Source organism: Ranitomeya imitator, chromosome 2 (assembly GCF_032444005.1).
Source record: "Ranitomeya imitator isolate aRanImi1 chromosome 2, aRanImi1.pri, whole genome shotgun sequence".
NCBI lineage: Eukaryota > Metazoa > Chordata > Amphibia > Anura > Dendrobatidae > Ranitomeya > Ranitomeya imitator.
This window is the reverse complement of record NC_091283.1, coordinates 257,514,395-257,533,967: the sequence shown is the minus strand read 5'-3', so window position 1 is coordinate 257,533,967 and position 19,573 is coordinate 257,514,395. Positions and strand designations below refer to the sequence as shown.

The following is a 19,573-nucleotide window of genomic DNA, read 5'->3' as shown; positions in this document are numbered from 1 at the left end:
AACAGGAATCCGTAAGTTTGATACAGGATTTCTCAAACCATTCCTATATAAGACCACCTCCCTACATGTTTCATCTCGGGGGGACTCATCAGGGGATAGGGCAGACAAGTGTTAATCTAAAGGATGGAGCGCTCCGCCATCGCTGGCCTCTATATGGAGCCTCTCACAAGAAGGATTCCACATGAACACAGATATCTAGGCACAAAGAGATCAAGGACATCAAAAGGAGGTCAGGAAACCTAAATTAGAGAAAGTCGGGCACCAGCACCAACAGGAGTGAATCACACTGCCACTATGAACCGGAATGGAAAAGGAAGGAGTAAAAAGCCTACGTAATACCCTACCACCTTCCCCTATACTAAATACACCCTACCTGACAGCGGAGGTGGCACCCTAGACCTGCGCAGTGGCGCCCCCACTCGGCGGCGGCTCACCCTCACTGGAGGACCTGTCCATGTAGTAATATGTGATCCCAGCCCAAACCCCTTTACTATACTGACTGATTGCATTATTCAGTCATTTCTCATTTTTTTACTCGTTTCCCTAATGTTTGGCAGATTGTGATTGTTTATGACACAATTTCTAAATGCCCCTCAATTACGTCCAGTGTTATTTAATAATTATGGTAACATACGACACCATCTAATATAATGCTTATATGTGATCCATGTGCGGGAAAACCACAGTTTACAATATCTGCCCTGTAGATAACAATATTTTTTAGCAAACTGGTGTCAATAACTAGGGTAACACACAGCAAAAACAGTTCAATGGAGGCCTCAAATGCCACAATTTGTAGCCACAGATAGATGAGGCGTGTCACGGAGATACCACACTGTAAAATATGTGGCCTGTATTTCTATTTTGTACAGCAAAACTGTGTCAATAAGTTGCAATGGCACAAAAATAAAAATTCTATGGAATCCTGAAATGGCACAATTTTGAGAGCAATGATATGTGATCCGTGTGCCGTACAAAACTCAGTTTACAATATCTGCTCTGTTGCTAAATATTTTTCTGGGAATCAAAATAGTGTCAAGAAATTGGATAAGACACTGCAAAAAAAATTATACAGTACAAAAAATGGCAGCATTTTCTGCAGACTCAGATGTGATCGCTGGGACGGACAAACCCGTGTAAAATAGCTGAATTTTTGCCCTGATTTTTGGAAAGGATCTGGCTGTAATCTGCAGTGTCAACAAGCAAATGGAGAAAAAAAAGGGCTCTGGAATAAATAATCAGGATTAAGATGAAAAAAAAAATATTCCTGACCACTAGTGTTGAGCATTCCGATACCGCAAGTATCGGGTATCAGCCGATATTTGCGGTATCGGAATTCCGATATCGAGTTCCGATATTTTTGCGATATCGGGAATCGGTATCGGGATGAAGATTGATGTGTAAAATAAAGAATAAAAAATAAAAAATATTGATATACTTACCCTCGGACGCGTCCTGGTTGAAACCGCTGCAACCGCCATACTTCCCTTCCTAAGAATGAGCGCGTGAAGGACCTTCGATGACGTCGCGGCTTGTGATTGGTCGCATGAGCGGTCACATGACCAATCACAAGCCGCAACGTCATCGAAGGTCCTTCACGCGCTCATTCTTAGAAACGGAAGCATGGCGGTTGCAGCGGTTACAACCAGGGCGCGTCTGAGGGTGAGTATATCAATATTTTTTATTTTTATTCTTTATTTTACACATGAATATGGATCCCAGGGCCTGAAGGAGAGTTTCCTCTCCTTCAGACCCTGGGATCCATTACAGGATACCTTCCGATATTTGTGTCCCATTGACTTGTATTGGTATCGGATATCGGTGATATCCAATATTTTTCGGATATCGGCCCGATACCATCCGATACCGATACTTTCAAATATTGGAAGGTATCGCTCAACACTACTGACCACTGATACCTGGGGCTAGGTATATATGTAATAGGCAGCAGCAGACAGTAATGGAATGGACCCTCTTGATGTATGCAGTGATATCTATATACCCACATACAGCGCCTGCAGGCCTTGTACTGATATGTATAGAGCCACATACACTCCCCTGCCTACCTAGCACTGCAATCTATATACTCCGGAATTAGTCATTAGAAGGACTGTTGGTTTAGCTGGATTTGTGGATTCTATGATGGTAGACCCTCACTAACTGAAACCCCCCACATCTGACCCTATCTCGGCAGAAGCTCTCCCTACACTGTCTGAATCAGGAGCTGAATGTGACGAGCAGGGCGAGGCCAGGTCTCTTATAGACCTGATGATGCTGTGCGGCCAGCCAATCACTGTAATGCCACAACCAACATGGCTATGGCATTACAGTGCGTGGCAGACAATCCCTGCATGTTTATTGGCTCTCAAAAGAGCGCCAAACATGCAGGGCGCGGACCCAAACTCTCGCCGAGCAAACCCGGAAATGCATTAACCATTGGGTTACATATTTGTCTTCTGCTTCAATGGATTCTTTCCCAATAATCCTATTTTTTCAGTCCGATGCTGATCCATCAAGTTCACTAGTGGTGCACAGCTTTACACCACTATACCTGTGACTTCAGAACCTTCCAGAACACCAGGTCACATTTCATACAGGAAACTACTGACACAACTCAATAACACCATTTATAAATGATTTATTTACTGGCAAGAACTTTCTCATTCACATCACATACATGCTTATTCATTCTTTTAGGTGACCTCACTTCATTCATAAGTACTTTTTAATATACGGTAATTAATGTATGTAAATGTTTTTTTTTCATAAACCATCATTTATTTTTGCTTGTCAGACTTCCTCATGAACTTAGACATATCGTACTTTGTTTGGATTTTTTTTTCATAAAGACTGCATTTAAAATGTTCCACACTTGACATGTTCATCCGCTATCAGGTTTGTCCTGAGGAAGAGGTCCTATGTGACTGTGAAACGCGTTGACTGTGAAAACCTATGTGAATAAATGTTTTTAAGGAAATCTCCATATCTGATAGTCTTCATCAGCAGTGCAGGTACAGACACATTATACCCGGATCAGCTATTCTGCTCGGTCTTTGGCCCCGTGTCCTGCAGCAGCTGATTTATACATTGAACATGTTGCTGAGGTGCTGCTCTATCAGGTGAGTGTAATACTCCTCTATTCTCACTATATCTTGTTATCAGATAAGACCCTATTTTTCGCTTGTTTGTTCCTCAGGATCTCGACTACAAGAAATCTCTAACGCTTTCAGGTTACTTGGTTAGAAGCAATCAAGGACTGCTTGGACCTTAACGGGGTCCATCTGAAACCCCAATGCAGAAGCCAAATGTCCTGAGAACTGGACCTGCTGTACCACAAATTGCCATTTTTCCAGGTTAGCAAATAAATAGTTGTCACGTAGAACCTGGAGAACCTGTCTGACATGCTCACCATGTTCCTCCAGTGTACGTGAGAAACTCAATATATCACCCAGGAAAATTACCACAAATCCACGAATCAGTGAGAATTATATAATTAATGACATTTTCAAAGACTGGAAGCATTGGTTACCCCGAATGGCAGCATCAAATGTTCAATCTGCCCCTCAGGTGTATTGTGTGCGGTCTTCCATCCGTCACCATGGCTTATACGTATAAGGTTATATGCCCCTCTCACGTTAAGGCCGGCATCACACTGGCGAGTTTTGCGGACGTATGAGCGCAGAAAATACATCCGTAAAATACGCATAACACACAGCCCAATGATTCTCTATGGCCCAGCTCCTATCAGCCATATTTTACTGATCCGTATTATACGGTCTTCTACGGCCGTAGAAAATCGCAGCATGCTGCATGCTGCGTTTGTCACCATATTGCGCAAAAAATCCGCCAATGGAAGTCTATGGGGGCCAGAAAAATATGGATTACACACGGACCAGCAGTGTGACTTGCGAGAAATACGCAGCGGTGTTAGAGAGAAAAGCCGGCAATTCAGTGCGGTGTACAGTAAAATCACACTGACAGCTTACATTAGAATAGGTAGAATAAATGTGTACACATAGAATAGGTATATATATATATATATATATATAATGTCAGTGAGACCAGTGTACCTGGTAGCCACTTTACGGCATCTCTCTTATACCAGGTCCTACCCCTCCACAGAGAGAGAGAATTTTAGTCTAGGAAGAGGTTTCGCATGTACCCATTCAGATGGAGACGTTTATTCTCAGCGAGGTAAGGCAAGTGTAGGACCTGGTATAAGAGAGATGCCGTAAAGTGGCTACCAGGTACACATAAAATTGGCCATTTTTATGCGCTAAACGCTCTCATTTTTCATATTTCTAGTGCAGTAATGCAGTTCAAATTTCGTGTTTCAAGTTTGCATGTTTCAGCGCTGCAGTGTGCTGCCTTATTTACTTAACTATATACGAGTTGGCGACTCTAGGTTCAGCACCTGTTCACACTTAGTCTATGTTGGATGTGCCGGTCAGGTTTTTGAAATGTATTCTTTAGCCTTCTGATCGTGCACTCCGCCTCCTAGCCACAGGTGTTTTAATTACAGCAGGTCCATTACCCCTCCACAGAGAGAGAGAGAATTTTAGTCTAGGAAGAGGTTTCACATGTACCCATTCAGATGGAGACGTTTATTCTCAGCGAGGTAAGGCAAGTGTAGGACCTGGTATAAGAGAGATGCCGTAAAGTGGCTACCAGGTACACATAAAATTGGCCATTTTTATGCGCTAAACGCTCTCATTTTTCATATTTCTAGTGCAGTAATGCAGTTCAAATTTCGTGTTTCAAGTTTGCATGTTTCAGCGCTGCAGTGTGCTGCCTTATTTACTTAACTATATACGAGTTGGCGACTCTAGGTTCAGCACCTGTTCACACTTAGTCTATGTTGGATGTGCCGGTCAGGTTTTTGAAATTACGGTTATTGCCCCCCCCCCCCCCCCCGGCTAAAAACATCTGCCCCCAGCCACCCCAGAAAAGGCACATCTGGAAGATGCGCCTATTCTGGCACTTGGCCACTCTCTTCCCATTCCCGTGTAGCGGTGGGATATGGGGTAATGAAGGGTTAATGCCACCTTGCTATTGTAAGGTGACATTAAGCCAGATTAATAATGGAGAGGCGTCAATTATGACACCTATCCATTATTAATCCAATTGTATGAAATGGTTAAAAAAACACACACATTATTACAAATTATTTTAATGAAATAAAAACACAGGTTGTTGGAATATTTTATTATCCTGGTAATCTACCTGAAGACCCTCGCTCTGTAACAAAGGAAAAATAAAAAAACAACAATATCTCATACCTTCCGATGATCTGTCACGTCCCACGATGTAAATCCATCTGAAGGGGTTAAATAATTTTACAGCCAGGAGCTCTGCTATAATGCAGCTGTGCTCCTGGCTGTAAAACCCCAGCGAATTAATGGAAAGTAGGTCAATGACCTGTAGTTACCTTCATTCGCGGTGATGCGCCCTCTGCTGGTTGTCCTCATATGAACTCGAGCGTGGGAACTTTTCAGAATATTTTCCCAGGCTCGACATTAGTAGTGTGGAATATGCAACAGGGATATGAGATGGTTTACTGTATGTAATCATGTCTCATATCATGTCCGGTTTAGGAACGAGATAGCAAAAGCCGGCAATTGAATTACCGGCTTTAAAGCTATCTCGTGCTGGATGAAATATTAATATATATACATATATGTGTCTACTGACATATATATAAATATATATATATATATATATCTATAGACAGTATATATGTTGTTACAATTTTTTGAGCACATGGATCCATTGTATATCCATATGTCGGTTTTGCAAGCCTGCGAGAAAATCTCGCAGTACGGATGCCATACGGATTACATACGGAGGATGCCATGTGCAAAATACGCTGACACACCCTGCCTATGGAGGAGATACGGACCACTATTTTGGGGACTTTTCTGCGTATTACGGCCGTAAATTACAGACCGTATTTTTATACGCTGAGTGTGATGCCGGCCTAAAGGCCCCTTCACACATAGCGACGCTGCAGCGATACCGACAACGATCCGGATCGCTGCAGCGTCGCTGTTTGGTCGCTGGAGAGCTGTCACACAGACAGCTCTCCAGCGACCAACGATGCCGGTAACCAGGGTAAACATCGGGTTACTAAGCGCAGGGCCGCGCTTAGTAACCCGATGTTTACCCTGGTTACCATCCTAAAAGTAAAAAAACAAACACTACATACTTACCTACCGCTGTCTGTCCCCGGCGCTCTGCTTTCTCTGCACTCCTCCTGTACTGACTGTGAGCACAGCGGCCGGAAAGCAGAGCGGTGACGTCACCGCTCTGCTTTCCGGCCGCTGTGCTCACAGCCAGTACAGGAGGAATGCAGAGAAGCAGAGCGCCGGGGACAGACAGCGTTAGGTAAGTATGTAGTGTTTGTTTTTTTTACTTTTACGCTGGTAACCAGGGTAAACATCGGGTTACTAAGCGCGGCCCTGCGCTTAGTTACCCGATGTTTACCCTGGTTACCAGTGAAGACATCGCTGGATCGGTGTCACACACGCCGATTCAGCGATGTCTGCGGGAGATCCAGCGACGAAATAAAGTTCTGGACTTTGTTCAGCGACCAACGATCTCCCAGCAGGGGCCTGATCGTTGGTCGCTGTCACACATAACGATTTCCTTAACGATATCGTTGCTACGTCACAAAAAGCAACGATATCGTTAACAATATCGTTATGTGTGAAGGTACCTTTAGTCTGTAAAACCATTTATCTCCAGGTAATTGGCGAAACAGGTCAGATATAAGGTGTAAAGGATAGGGAAGGTGAGCTGCGATTTTATTACTCTCTCTGAAGTCCAAATATTGACGCCGCCCTCCATCCTATTAACAAAAACCCCACAGCGACTGGAGAGGTGCATGGCCGTATATGACCCTAAGGCCGGGGTCACACTAGACCGTAATACGGACGAGTGCAATGCAATAAAAAATTGCATAGCACTCGTCCCAATGTTAATCTATGGGGCAGCTCCCATCATCCGATATTTTCTCGGCCGTATTCAGGATCCGAGTGAAATCGCAGCATGCTGCGATTGTCAGCGTATCTCGGCTGAGAATCGCCAATGAAAGTCTATGGGGGTGAGAAAAAATAGCACAGCACACGGCCCATCAGTGTGACTTGCGAGAAATTCTCAGGCATTGGGCAGGTGACAGGAAAGGCTCAGCCATTATTTGCTCATTTTGCAAGTGTGTTAGAAAATCTCACCATACGGATGCCATACGGATGTCACACGGATCATTTGATGCGAGAAAATCGCATCCTCGCACTGCACACGGATCACTGTTTTGGTAACATTTGTGCGATTCTCATCCGTCAAAAACGGACCGTTTTTTTATACGTTGTGTGTGTCCCCGGCCTAAGGCCGGGGTCACACTAGACCGTAATACGGACGAGTGCAATGCGATAAAAAATCGCATAGCACTCGCCCCAATGTTAATCTATGGGGCAGCTCCCATCATCCGATATTTTCTCGGCCGTATTCAGGATCCGAGTGAAATCGCAGCATGCTGCGATTGTCAGCGTATCTTGGGGCGAGACTCGCCAATGAAAGTCTATGGGTGCGAGAAAACATCGGATTACATACGGACCATGCGTGTGCATTGCGAGAAATACGGAAGACTTCTCCAGGTGACAGGAAATTGAATCATCCATTATCAGGAAGCTTTGGAATGCTAATTTCTGGCCCACGCCCGTTTGCAAACCAGGAAGCACGCCTCCACGGAGTGTTCTGTAGTAGCAGCATGGCCAGGCATATTAATGTGGAGATGCTCATTGCTCTGGTCCATGATAGGCCCGAATTATGGGACCAACGCGACGCACATTATGCAGACCGTGCACGTAAATACGCAGCATGGAGGGCAATATGTCGCCACATGTTCCCCGATTTTGATGAGCGACCTCAAGAGGTTAAGCAAGAAATATGTAAGTACCATTCTTCAAAATTTTTTTTTTTTTTCATGTAAGCCTGAAAGCATCATATGTGTTTTGCTTATGATGTTAGTAAATCATCCATGCTCTTGGTTGAAGATGCCAAAACATTCCCAAGAGACACAAATATGGCTTTAAATTAATTTAGCTATAGTCCGTTAATATAGGGCCAAAGGAATTTTATGTCCCCCTAGCCTCCTGGGCCCATGTGTTTTGGCAAAGCCTGTAACTGTTTGTGTGTGATATTTATCTCAAATGTTTTGTACATTTGCAGTCAATGATGTAAATAGACGCTGGCGGAGTTGCCGGGACCAATACCGGCGTGAGCGTCAAGTTCATGGGCGGAGTGGTGATGCAGCCCCCCAAAAAAGGAAATACCTTTATTATGACCGTCTAAATTTTCTTGCCCCGGTGATGGAGCTACGACCGTAAGTGCATGCATGTGTACAAATATTTAACACATTTTATGATGTGAATATGTATGTATTTTTTAATATAAATAATGTTTTGTGAAATACAGAACAGAGTCAAATCTGACTGAAAGAGAGACTGGATCTGACTTTGAGTTGCTGATTGACCCTGTTGCTGAAGATGCAGAATTGGCTGGACCATCTGGGCAAGCAACAGGCAGCAACCACCCTCCCCCACCACCACAACCAGCAGCAGCGTCTACCGCTCCACAGGAGGCAAATCCTGAGGTTGATGAAGGAGGCCAGAGCAGCAGTCCAACATTGGTTCTGGATACATCACCACAGCCTACTACCAGACCAAACCGTGGTCGTCGCAGAAGGGTGGCTTTGAACATTGGCACCAGGAGGCAAGTTGATACCGGGGTGTTGGACTATTTGTCCCGAGCTGCCAATGATGATGGGGAGGAAGCTTACTTCCGCAGTCTTGCCCGCTATTTACGTCCCATTCCCCGCTCACTCAGGCTGCGGACCAGAGGTTGCATCCAAATTTTGCTAGATGCGGCAACACCCCCAAACAACCCGACTAATATCTTTAATTATCTTGAACGGTGGCAAATGTCATCTACCAACCTTCTGGCGGTGCAAGACCTTCCACAGGACCAATCACAAACTGTGTCAGCACCACCCCCGCAACCTATAGCTCCACAACAACAGCCTGCACAAACCACACAACAAGGCCAAAACAGGGGTATTTATGATTTTGCAGCACATCCCCAATCTGACCACTTGAACAGACACATGTTTGGAGGCTGGTCCCAACATGTGTCTGCTCGACATGGCCATATTGGGGGTTCGGAACAAATGGGTCAAGCCAGTAGCCAGGACTTGATGCCCTTCTACCCTCCACATCAAGTGTTAGGTCATACACATGATCGCAGCTTGCAGCAACACCCGCAATTTCTATCTGCAATAACACAGGTAGACAGAGTGGTTGGTCAACCACCCAGGCCAAGTTCCGCACATGCTGGACACCCGCCATCACCATCACCACCCCCAACCTACCATAACCTGTAATGTTTTGGATGTTAGATTTTGCCTGTCATTTTGGCCTTTTGTTGGCCTTAGTTTTTTGTGACCATGGCATGTAAAGCTGTGTTGTTTGTTTTGTTTAAATTACATATGAAAATTGAAATATGTTTTGGGAATACATATATATATGCGCAGAGCAGTAAAAATTTGTTCTGAAAACAGAGTCTTATGTCTTGGTCCAGCTACATACATGATTTGTCAACTTTACACACTTACATCTTTTCATCATCAGATACATATTACACCAATTTCTGAAGGAAATTATGTGAATTATTAACTTAGAATCTAAACAAAAATTAAGGCAAAACAGCATTGTCTTGCCAAACCGTAGATCCCTCTGGTGACACAAAAAAATTGGTTAAAACATCACGAACTTTTAGGCCAGAGGGCTGACGACGTGAAGGACGAACACGTGTAGTTGTCAAGACAGTATTTGCATAATCAATGTCATCTGCAGCAGATGATGGGCAATCATGGTCTCTTGTAAAGTTGTGAAGAACAACACATGCTTTAATCACACCATTTACATTGCCTTCACTCAGTTGGATTGCAGACTGAAGGACCCGCCATTTTGCACTGAGAATGCCGAATGAACACTCGACCAGACGGCGGGCACGGGAAAGACGCAAATTAAAGATTCTGCGCCGGTAGTCCAGGCCTCTCCGTGGATAGGGTCTCATGACGTTCCTTGATAATTGAAAGGCCTCATCTGCTACCATCATGTAAGGCACCGCATCCAAATTAGCACCTGGTATGTGACTTGGGGGTGGGAGATCCAATTCATTGTTGTGCAGCCGCCGACCCATAATGGAAGAACTGAAGACTCTAGAGTCTCCAGTTCTCCCATAGGCCCCAATATCTACAATTATAAACCTGTAGTTGCTGTCGACTAGGGCCAACAGCACTACAGAGAAAAACTGTTTATAATTATAGAATTGGGTCCCTGAACCTGGCGGCTTACGCACACGGATGTGCTTTCCGTCAAGAGCCCCAATACAGTGCGGAAACTGGCATGTGTCCTGAAATCCTTGAGCAATACGTAACCAGTCTGCAATTTTTGGTTCAGGCATCACCTCTTGATGGAGTCTTCTCCAGATTTCCGTGCATGTATCCCGCACAATCCCAGAAATTGTAGATTTGCCCAATAAAAACTCTAAATGCAGGGCCGCATATGATAGGCCAGTGGCAAGGAAGCTAAAAGACAAAATAATATTTTTATCAAAGATAAAATTAACACAATACAGGGTGATATGGGGCAATCAAACACTTTTTTTTAATTTTTAAAAAAATGAGATGCTATGGCTTTGATCTTTTAAAAAAATTACATTAAGAAAATAAGGACAAATTATGTTGAAGTTACTTAACCATTTAAGTATACAGGAAAGAAAATGCGGTACATTCTGGTATCCTCCATTTTGATACAGGAAAGTATCAAAATCCATTTAAGTATATATCCATTTAAGTATAATCCATTTAAGTATAATCCATTTAAGTATATATAGTATAATCCATTTAAATTTAAATTTAAATTTAAATTTAAATTATAGTATAATCCATTTAAGTATATATCCATTTAAGTATATATATATAATCCGTTTAAGTATCAAAAACCATTTAAGTATATAATTTGAATAAGGGGTATCGACAAAAAAATGAGTAACATATTGGGTCAATTAGTATTAAGGCATACCGCAAGGTAAGGATAAGGCGCTCCTCAGCTGAAATAGATTTGCGCATCCTGGTGTCCTTCTTCGTGATCCCTGGACGCAAAATCTCCAACAAAATGTCAAAGGTTTGAATCCTCATCCGACAATAGTTGAAGAACTTGTCCGGATTAGTCCTCAGAGCAGCATACAGACGGCTGAAATGGCCTTTATTGATACGTTGTTTGATAAGTGGATGTACCCACATCCGTCTCCGCCTCCTCGGATCTACAATAACTGGGTATGGCTGCCCAAAACGTTGGGAAAGTACCCAGTTGAAAAGCACACGCTCTGTGGTGTTGAAAGTCAGTCGATCAGACATGTTGCTCATCAATCCGAAGTGCATCAACACAAGCAGGGACTCTACTGCATAGATTGGTGGGTGGCACCTGTGTTTTGGGCCATTAAATAATGTTCTTGGTGATGATTTAAATTTTTTCAGGTGGAAAAACCGTTATATGTCCATTTTGCAAGCCTGCGAGAAATTCTCGCCATACGGATGCCATACGGATGTCACACGGATGTCAAACGGCTCATTTGATGCGAGAAAATCGCATCCTCGCACTGCACTCGGATCACTGTTTTGTAAAAATTTGTGCGATTCTCGTCCGTCAAAAACGGACCGTTTTTTTATACCCCTAAGGCCGGGGTCACACTAGACCGTAATACGGACGAGTGCAATGCAATAAAAAATTGCATAGCACTCGTCCCAATGTTAATCTATGGGGCAGCTCCCATCATCCGATATTTTCTCGGCCGTATTCGCATGCTGCGATTGTCAGCGTATCTCGGCCGAGAATCGCCAATGAAAGTCTATGGGGGTGAGAAAAAATAGCACAGCACACGGCCCATCAGTGTGACTTGCGAGAAATTCTCAGGCATTGGGCAGGTGACAGGAAAGGCTCAACCATTATTTGCTCATTTTGCAAGTGTGTGAGAAAATCTCACCATACGGATGTCACACGGATCATTTGAGGCGAGAAAATCGCATCCTCGCACTGCACACGGATCACTGTTTTGGTAACATTTGTGCGATTCTCGTCCGTCAAAAACGGACCGTTTTTTTATACGTTGTGTGTGTCCCCGGCCTTAGCCGGACACTGGAAGGGGGTAAATAAGCGAGATTTCGGCATTTTAGCTCCTGGTGTGGAGGCGATAGCACAATCATATGCCGCCATATACTAGACGTCCGGTAACCGGTAATAATTCCCTCATGTGTGGGGTCTATTTGTCTCCAGAGAAATCACACGTTACATTCCACACATAACATTGTGTAGAAAAGGCGGCGCGAGGTAATTGTGCCTGTAGTGAGGGCGAATAATGGCGGAAATGTCACTGACTGAGGAGAAGTCTCCATGTAGAGTCTTCACTGCGGATCACGTGACCCCTGACTCCTCCCCCTGTGACCTCATCACAGGTCCTGTGCGCACAGAGCAGCCATATATGTGGAGTGCGGCTCTGCAGGTGGAGGTATGTGGAGATTCCCCATTACTGAGCGCGGGGACATTAACCCCTTCTGCACGGAGACTCTTTATAAGAATCATAACGTTGTTGTTCTGTTTCCTGTAATAGATACATACGAGCCAACTATGGAGGACAGGAAGTGGGGGAGCGGATTGTTCTCCTAGTACAGGCCCCTTTCTTAGCCCCACACAGTGTAATGCCCCCATTATGCCCTGTAAGCAGGGTTCTGCCCCACACCCAGCTGCCTCGGGCACTTTACCATGAGCTGGTACCTCAGATTCTTTCCCGCACCCCTTTCCTTTGTTGGCGCCAAATCTATTCTGCCTTTGGGGCTCCGGCCTTTATAATATCAGTAACTGCGTCATCAATGGAGATAAATGGTTTTACAGACTTAGGGTACCGTCACACTATACGATTTACCAACGATCACGACCAGCGATACGACCTGGCCGTGATCGTTGGTAAGTCGTTGTGTGGTCGCTGGAGAGCTGTCACACAGACAGCTCTCCAGCGACCAACGATGCCGAGGTCCCCAGGTAACCAGGGTAAACATCGGGTTACTAAGCGCAGGGCCGTGCTTAGTAACCCGATGTTTACCCTGGTTACTAGCGTAAAAATAAACAAAGAGTACATACTTACATTCCGGTGTCCGTCAGGTCCCTTGCCATCTGCTTCCCTGCACTCACTGACTGCCGGCCGTAAAGTGAAAGCAGAGCACAGCTCTGCTGTGTGACTCACCGCTGTGCTCTGCTTTCATTTACGGCCGGCAGTCAGTGAGTGCAGGGAAGCAGACGGCAAGGGACCTGACGGACACCGGAATGTAAGTATGTAGTGTTTGGTTTTTTTTTACGCTGGTAACCAGGGTAAACATCGGGTTACTAAGCGCGGCTCTGCGCTTAGTAACCCGATGTTTACCCTGGTTACAAGCGAACGCATCGCTGGATCGGTGTCACACACACCGATCCAGCGATGACAGCGGGAGATCCAGCGACGAAAGAAAGTTCCAAACGATGTGCTACGACGTACGATTCTCAGCAGGATCCCTGATCGCTGCTGCGTGTCAGACACAGCGATATCGTATGGATATCGCTGGAACGTCACGGATCGTACCGTCATAGCGACAAAAGTGGCATAGTGTGACGGTACCCTTAGGCTGGCGTCATACCCCCACACAGTATAATGTTCTCACAGTACCTCCATACCCCCACACACAGTATAATGTTCTCATAGTACCGCCATACTCCCCCCCCCCACACACAGTATAATGTTTTCATAGTACCGCCATACCCCCCCACACAGTATAATGTTCTCATAGTACCACCATACCCCCAAACACTGTATAATGTTCTCATACTACTGCCATACCCCCATACACAGTATAATGTTCTCATAATACCACCATACCCCCCACACAGTATAATGTTCTCATAGTACCTCCATCCCACCACACACAGTATAATGTTCCTACAGTACCGCCATACCCCCACACACAGTGTAATCTTCTCACAGTACCGCCATACCCCCACACACAGTATAATCTTCTAATAGTATCCCCATACCCCCACACACAGTATAATGTTCCTACCCTACAGTACCGCCATGCCCCCACACACAGTAAAATGTCCCTACAGTACCGCCATACCCCCACACACAGTATAATGTTCCTACAGTCCCGCTATACCCCCACACACAGTATAATGTTCCTACAGTACCCCCATACCCAACACACAGTATAATATTCTCACAGTACCGCCATACCCCCACACACAGTATAATGTTCATACAGTACCGCCATACACGCACACACAGTATAATATTATCACAGTACTGTCATACCCCCACACACAGTATAATGTTCCTACAGTACCGCCATACCCCCACACACATTATAATGTTTCCACAGTACCCCCATTCCACCACACACAGTATAATGTTCTCATAGTACCGCCATACCCCCACACACAGTATAATCTTCTCATAGTACCGCCATACCCCCACACACAGTATAATCTTCTCATAGTACCGCCATACCCCCACACAGTATAATGTTATCATAGTACCGCCATACCCCCACACAGTATAATGTTCATACAGTACCTTCATCCCACCACACACAGTATAATGTTCCTACAGTATGTCCATCCCACCACACAGTATAATCTTCTCATAGTACCTCCATACCCCCACACACAGTATAATCTTCTCACAGTACCGCCATACCCCCACACACAGTATAATGTTCCTACAGTACCGCCATACACGCACACACAGTATAATATTATCACAGTACTGTCATACCCCCACACACAGTATAATGTTCCTACAGTACCGCCATACCCCCACACACATTATAATGTTTCCACAGTACCCCCATTCCACCACACACAGTATAATGTTCTCATAGTACCGCCATACCCCCACACACAGTATAATCTTCTCATAGTACCGCCATACCCCCACACACAGTATAATCTTCTCATAGTACCGCCATACCCCCACACAGTATAATGTTATCATAGTACCGCCATACCCCCACACAGTATAATGTTCCTACAGTACCTTCATCCCACCACACACAGTATAATGTTCCTACAGTATGTCCATCCCACCACACAGTATAATCTTCTCATAGTACCGCCATACCCCCACACACAGTATAATCTTCTCACAGTACCGCCATACCCCCACACTCAGTATAAAGTTCCCACAGTACCTTCATCCCACCACATACAGTATTTTGTTCCCTCAATAGTGGCTTCCCACATACATAATGTTTCCACAGGACTGGCATCCCCCTCACACACAGTATAATGTCCCCACAGTACTGCCATCCCCCCACTTTTTAATGTTCCCACAGTACTGCCCCCTACATGCACAATATGGTACCATCCACCTCACTAACTACCTCCGACCACCGACAGTCACTTAGCCTCATTCTTGGTGCAAATGTTATTGATCCACCATGCAGCCTTCGCTTCTGAGTCTGAGACTCCGTGCACTGCAGGCACAATGACGTCACTACATCACACCTGTAGTACGGAGCCTCAGTACTCACACCGCACAGACCAGAGCAGCGCTCCTCAGGAACCGGGTTGGCTGAGTAGTGTGAGGTTTTATATCAGGAATTGTGGAGGCATCATATTAAGAGAAGAGCTGTTGGGACTCTCATACTGAATGTGTGGCTGGTAGGGGCCATTATACTGGGGTTGTGGTGGACTGTAAATGCCTCCATACTGAGTGGGGGTTTTATTTTGTGTAGCAGGTTGTCTTGGTCATAATTAGAGATGAGCGAATATGTTTGGAAAATGATCGCCAAACATAAATTTGGCACAAATATGGTACATTTGGATTCATGATCGGTAACAGGAGCATTTTTCTTAAGATTGGAAAAAGTCAGTAACATTCGGTAAAATACATAATAGAAGCCGGCAATACATGTGCCGCCTTTAGTAAAATCACAGACACCAATGTGGGAGACTGGGGTTCAAATCCTGTCCTGTTGGACATAATATACCAGTAGTGGTCCATAACACTATGGTGCCTACCTCAATAAACATGAGAGTGTCACGAACAAAGAGAGTCATGCCGGCTCAGACATCACCTGCATTAACAAGGTCGGCGTCAGATGTCGAGGAACCAGGACAATCTGATGATAAATGGGCTACTGGACCAAACCATACATGGACAAGACAAAAGAACCTGGATCTGGTGAAATGCTGCTATATCAGCAGACTAAATGAGAGAGGATATATGAAGCGTATGAGGAAACTCTGGAGGATACAAGACCTGCATGTCCACTGAGAAACAACTAGTCACCCAACGTTTCAATATCATAAAGAGAAAGCTATTATCACAACTTGAGATGGATCAACTGCACTGTAGATCCACCCCACATGAAGACCTGGAAGAAACACGTGCAACCCCCTGAAGATCCTGATCCAACCCTGCAACTAGAGAGCACAGCAGCTGGTCTGAAACAGAAGATCTTAGATAAACTAAATACCATCAATACCAGAGATCGACTGCCAAGGCTCAGCAAAGAAAGCCCAACAAACAGTATGCTAGAGGATGCCAATAGAGCAGCTCTTGCATCAATACCTACCACCACCATAACTCAAACTAATAACCTGATCTATGCTACTGCCTCAGCAATCATGGAAATGCTTGGCTATACAACCAGCAATAACAACAAAAGTACGTGCTCCCCTTGGAAAAGAAGACTAGACAAAGAAGGGAAGTCAGCCAACTATCATAAATATAGAAGTGTGTGAAGATCAAGAATAAGACCAAGTTGGACAAGTACAAAGGCCTTACCCCAACTGAAGAGACTGCTAAACAAAGGCTCACAGCACTCGCTGCAAGACTAGGGAGATACATTATAGAAGCTGAGGCCAAGAAGATAAATGCCCTGTTCTCCAAAAAAACATCCAACGTGTACTCCTAACTACAGATGAACAGCACAAAGGCAGCAACTCCACCAATAGAGACTGAACAGTACTGGAGTACCAGTCACCATTACAGAAGCAGGCATCCAACAGTGGATCAAGAACATGAAGAGCTGGACAGCACCTGGCCCAGACATGATCCTTACCTACTGGCTAAAGAAATTCACAGCGGTACATGAACGCATGGCAAAGCAGATGAACCAACTGCTGGAAGCAGGTCACCACCCAGCTTGGATAACACAAGGAAGAACAGTGCTGATCATGAAGGATCCTCACACAAACATTTCCATCCAACTACTGCCCATTAACCTGCCTTACAACAACATGAAAACTTCTGTCAGGCATCATAGCCACCAAGCTACAGAACCATACAAACCGGTACATGAATCCAGCTCAGAAAGGCATTGGGACTGACACAGAGGCTCTAAGCACCAGCTCCTAGTAGATAGAGCAGTCGCTCAATACTCAAGATCCAGACAGACCAATCTCAGCATGGCCTGGATTGACTACAGGAAAGCTTATGACTCAATGCCACACACATGGATCTGTGAATGCTTGGTTCTGTACAATGTCAACAGGAAATTAAGAACCTTCCTCAGAAACTCAATGTGGCTATGGAGAACAACATTGGAAGTCAACTCAAGACAACTAGCACAAGTGACCATCAAATGCGGCATATAACAAGGTGATGCACTGTCCCCATTGCTGTTCTGCATGGTCTTGAACCCCCTCAGTCAGATAATTCCAGAGACTGGCTATGGATACAAGTTCAAGAGTGGAAGCACCATCAGCCGTCTCCTCTACATGGATGACATCAAGCTGTATGCGAAAAACGAACGAGACCTCAATTACTGATCCACGTGACAAGAATCTACAGTGAAGACATCGGGGTGTCCTTCATACTGGAGAAGTGCGGCTGGTTTGTAATAAAGAGGGAGAAGGTAGTCAAGACTGATGGAGTGGAATTACCAGTAGGGCACATAGCAGATGTACAGACATGCTACAAGTACCTTGGCATTCCACAGGAATATGGTAACCATGATGAGGAGGCAAGGAAAGCAGCAACATCCAAATATCATCAAAGGGTAAGACAGGTCCTGAAGAGCCAGTTCAATGGGAAGAATAAAATCAGCGCCATCAATATATATGCCCTGCCAGTTATCAGATACCCTGCTGGCATAGTGTGCTGGCCAAAAGAAGAGATGGAAGCTGCAAATGTGAAAACATGAAAGCTCCTCACAATGCATGGAGGTCTCCACCCTAAGTCTAACACCCAAATATTGTATACCAGCAGAAAGGAGGGTGGTCGAGGCTTGATAAGCATCCAGGCCACCATCACTGATGAAACAAGGAGTATCCAGGAATACATAAGAAAAATGGCACCAAAATATGAGATGCTGAGAGAAAGCCTAAGCCAGCAACAATAACAGATCTAGAAGGAAGAACAGGAACACGAAGCGCCATGGCAAGACAAGCCGCTGCATGGGCTCTACCATCGGCAGATAATGGAGGTGGCTGACATGGAGAAATCCTATCAATGGCTGGAGAAAGCTGGACTCCAAGACAGTACAGAGGCACTAATCATATCCGCACAAGAGCAAATACTAAGTACCAGATCCATAGAAGCAGGAATCTACCACACAACACAAAACCCAAGGTGCAAACTGTGCAAAGAAACCTCAAAAACCATCTAACTCATAGTGGCAGGATGCAAAATGCATGCAAGAACAGCGTATACAGAATGCCACAACCAAGTAGTGGGAGTTGTATACAGGAACATCTGCACAGCATATGGGCTAATTCCCTCTAAGTCCAGGTGGGAGTCCCCAGAAAAAGTGGTGGAGAATGAAAGGGCTAAAATCCTGTGGGACTTCAAGATCCAGATGGATAAGCAGGTGTTGTCTAACCAACCAGACATTGTGATAGTAGACAAGGATCAGAAGACAGCAGTGATAATAGATGTGGCAGTGCTAAGTGACAGCAACATCAGAGAGAAGGAATATGAGAAGATGGAGAAATACCAGGGCCTGAAAGGAGAACTGGAGAAGATGTGGAAGGTGAAGGCAACAGTGATTCCAGTGGTGATAGGAGCACTTGGAGCAATGACCCCTAAGTGGGAACAATGGCTACAACAGATCCCATGAGCAACATCTGAGCTCTCTGTCTAGAAAAGCGCAATGCTTTGAATAACTAAGATCTTGCACACCAACCCTCGTACTCCAAGGCCTCTGGTAGAGGACCCGAGAATGAGCAAGAACAAAAAAGGCCACCCCCATTGGGGATGAGAAGGAAGTTTTTTTTATAGATTTCAGTGACAGTGTATAAATATATTACATAGAAAAAGAAAAGTCTGTAATTCTGAAGCCGCGGTAGTGTAAAATCACAACAGGAGGCGACAGGATAGAAGACATGGATTACATACAGTAAATACAAATAGAATAGGTAGATATATAGATGTCAGTGACACATATAATTAGTACAGTGTGTGCAGCTTACTGAACATGTATTTA

The 19,573-nt window shown here is 44.8% G+C and overlaps 1 protein-coding gene across 1 annotated transcript in view; it reads left to right on the top strand.

Moving 5' to 3' along the window:
• The first annotated feature begins 12,570 nt into the window (after positions 1 to 12,570).
• The window catches only part of LOC138662978 (oocyte zinc finger protein XlCOF22-like), a 30,196-nt gene continuing 23,193 nt past the window's right edge, over positions 12,571 to 19,573 (top strand). Inside the window, exon 1 of the mRNA XM_069749004.1 lies at positions 12,571 to 12,624. The gene's annotated coding sequence lies outside the window, so the exon portion shown is untranslated. The remainder of the gene's footprint in view (positions 12,625 to 19,573) is intronic.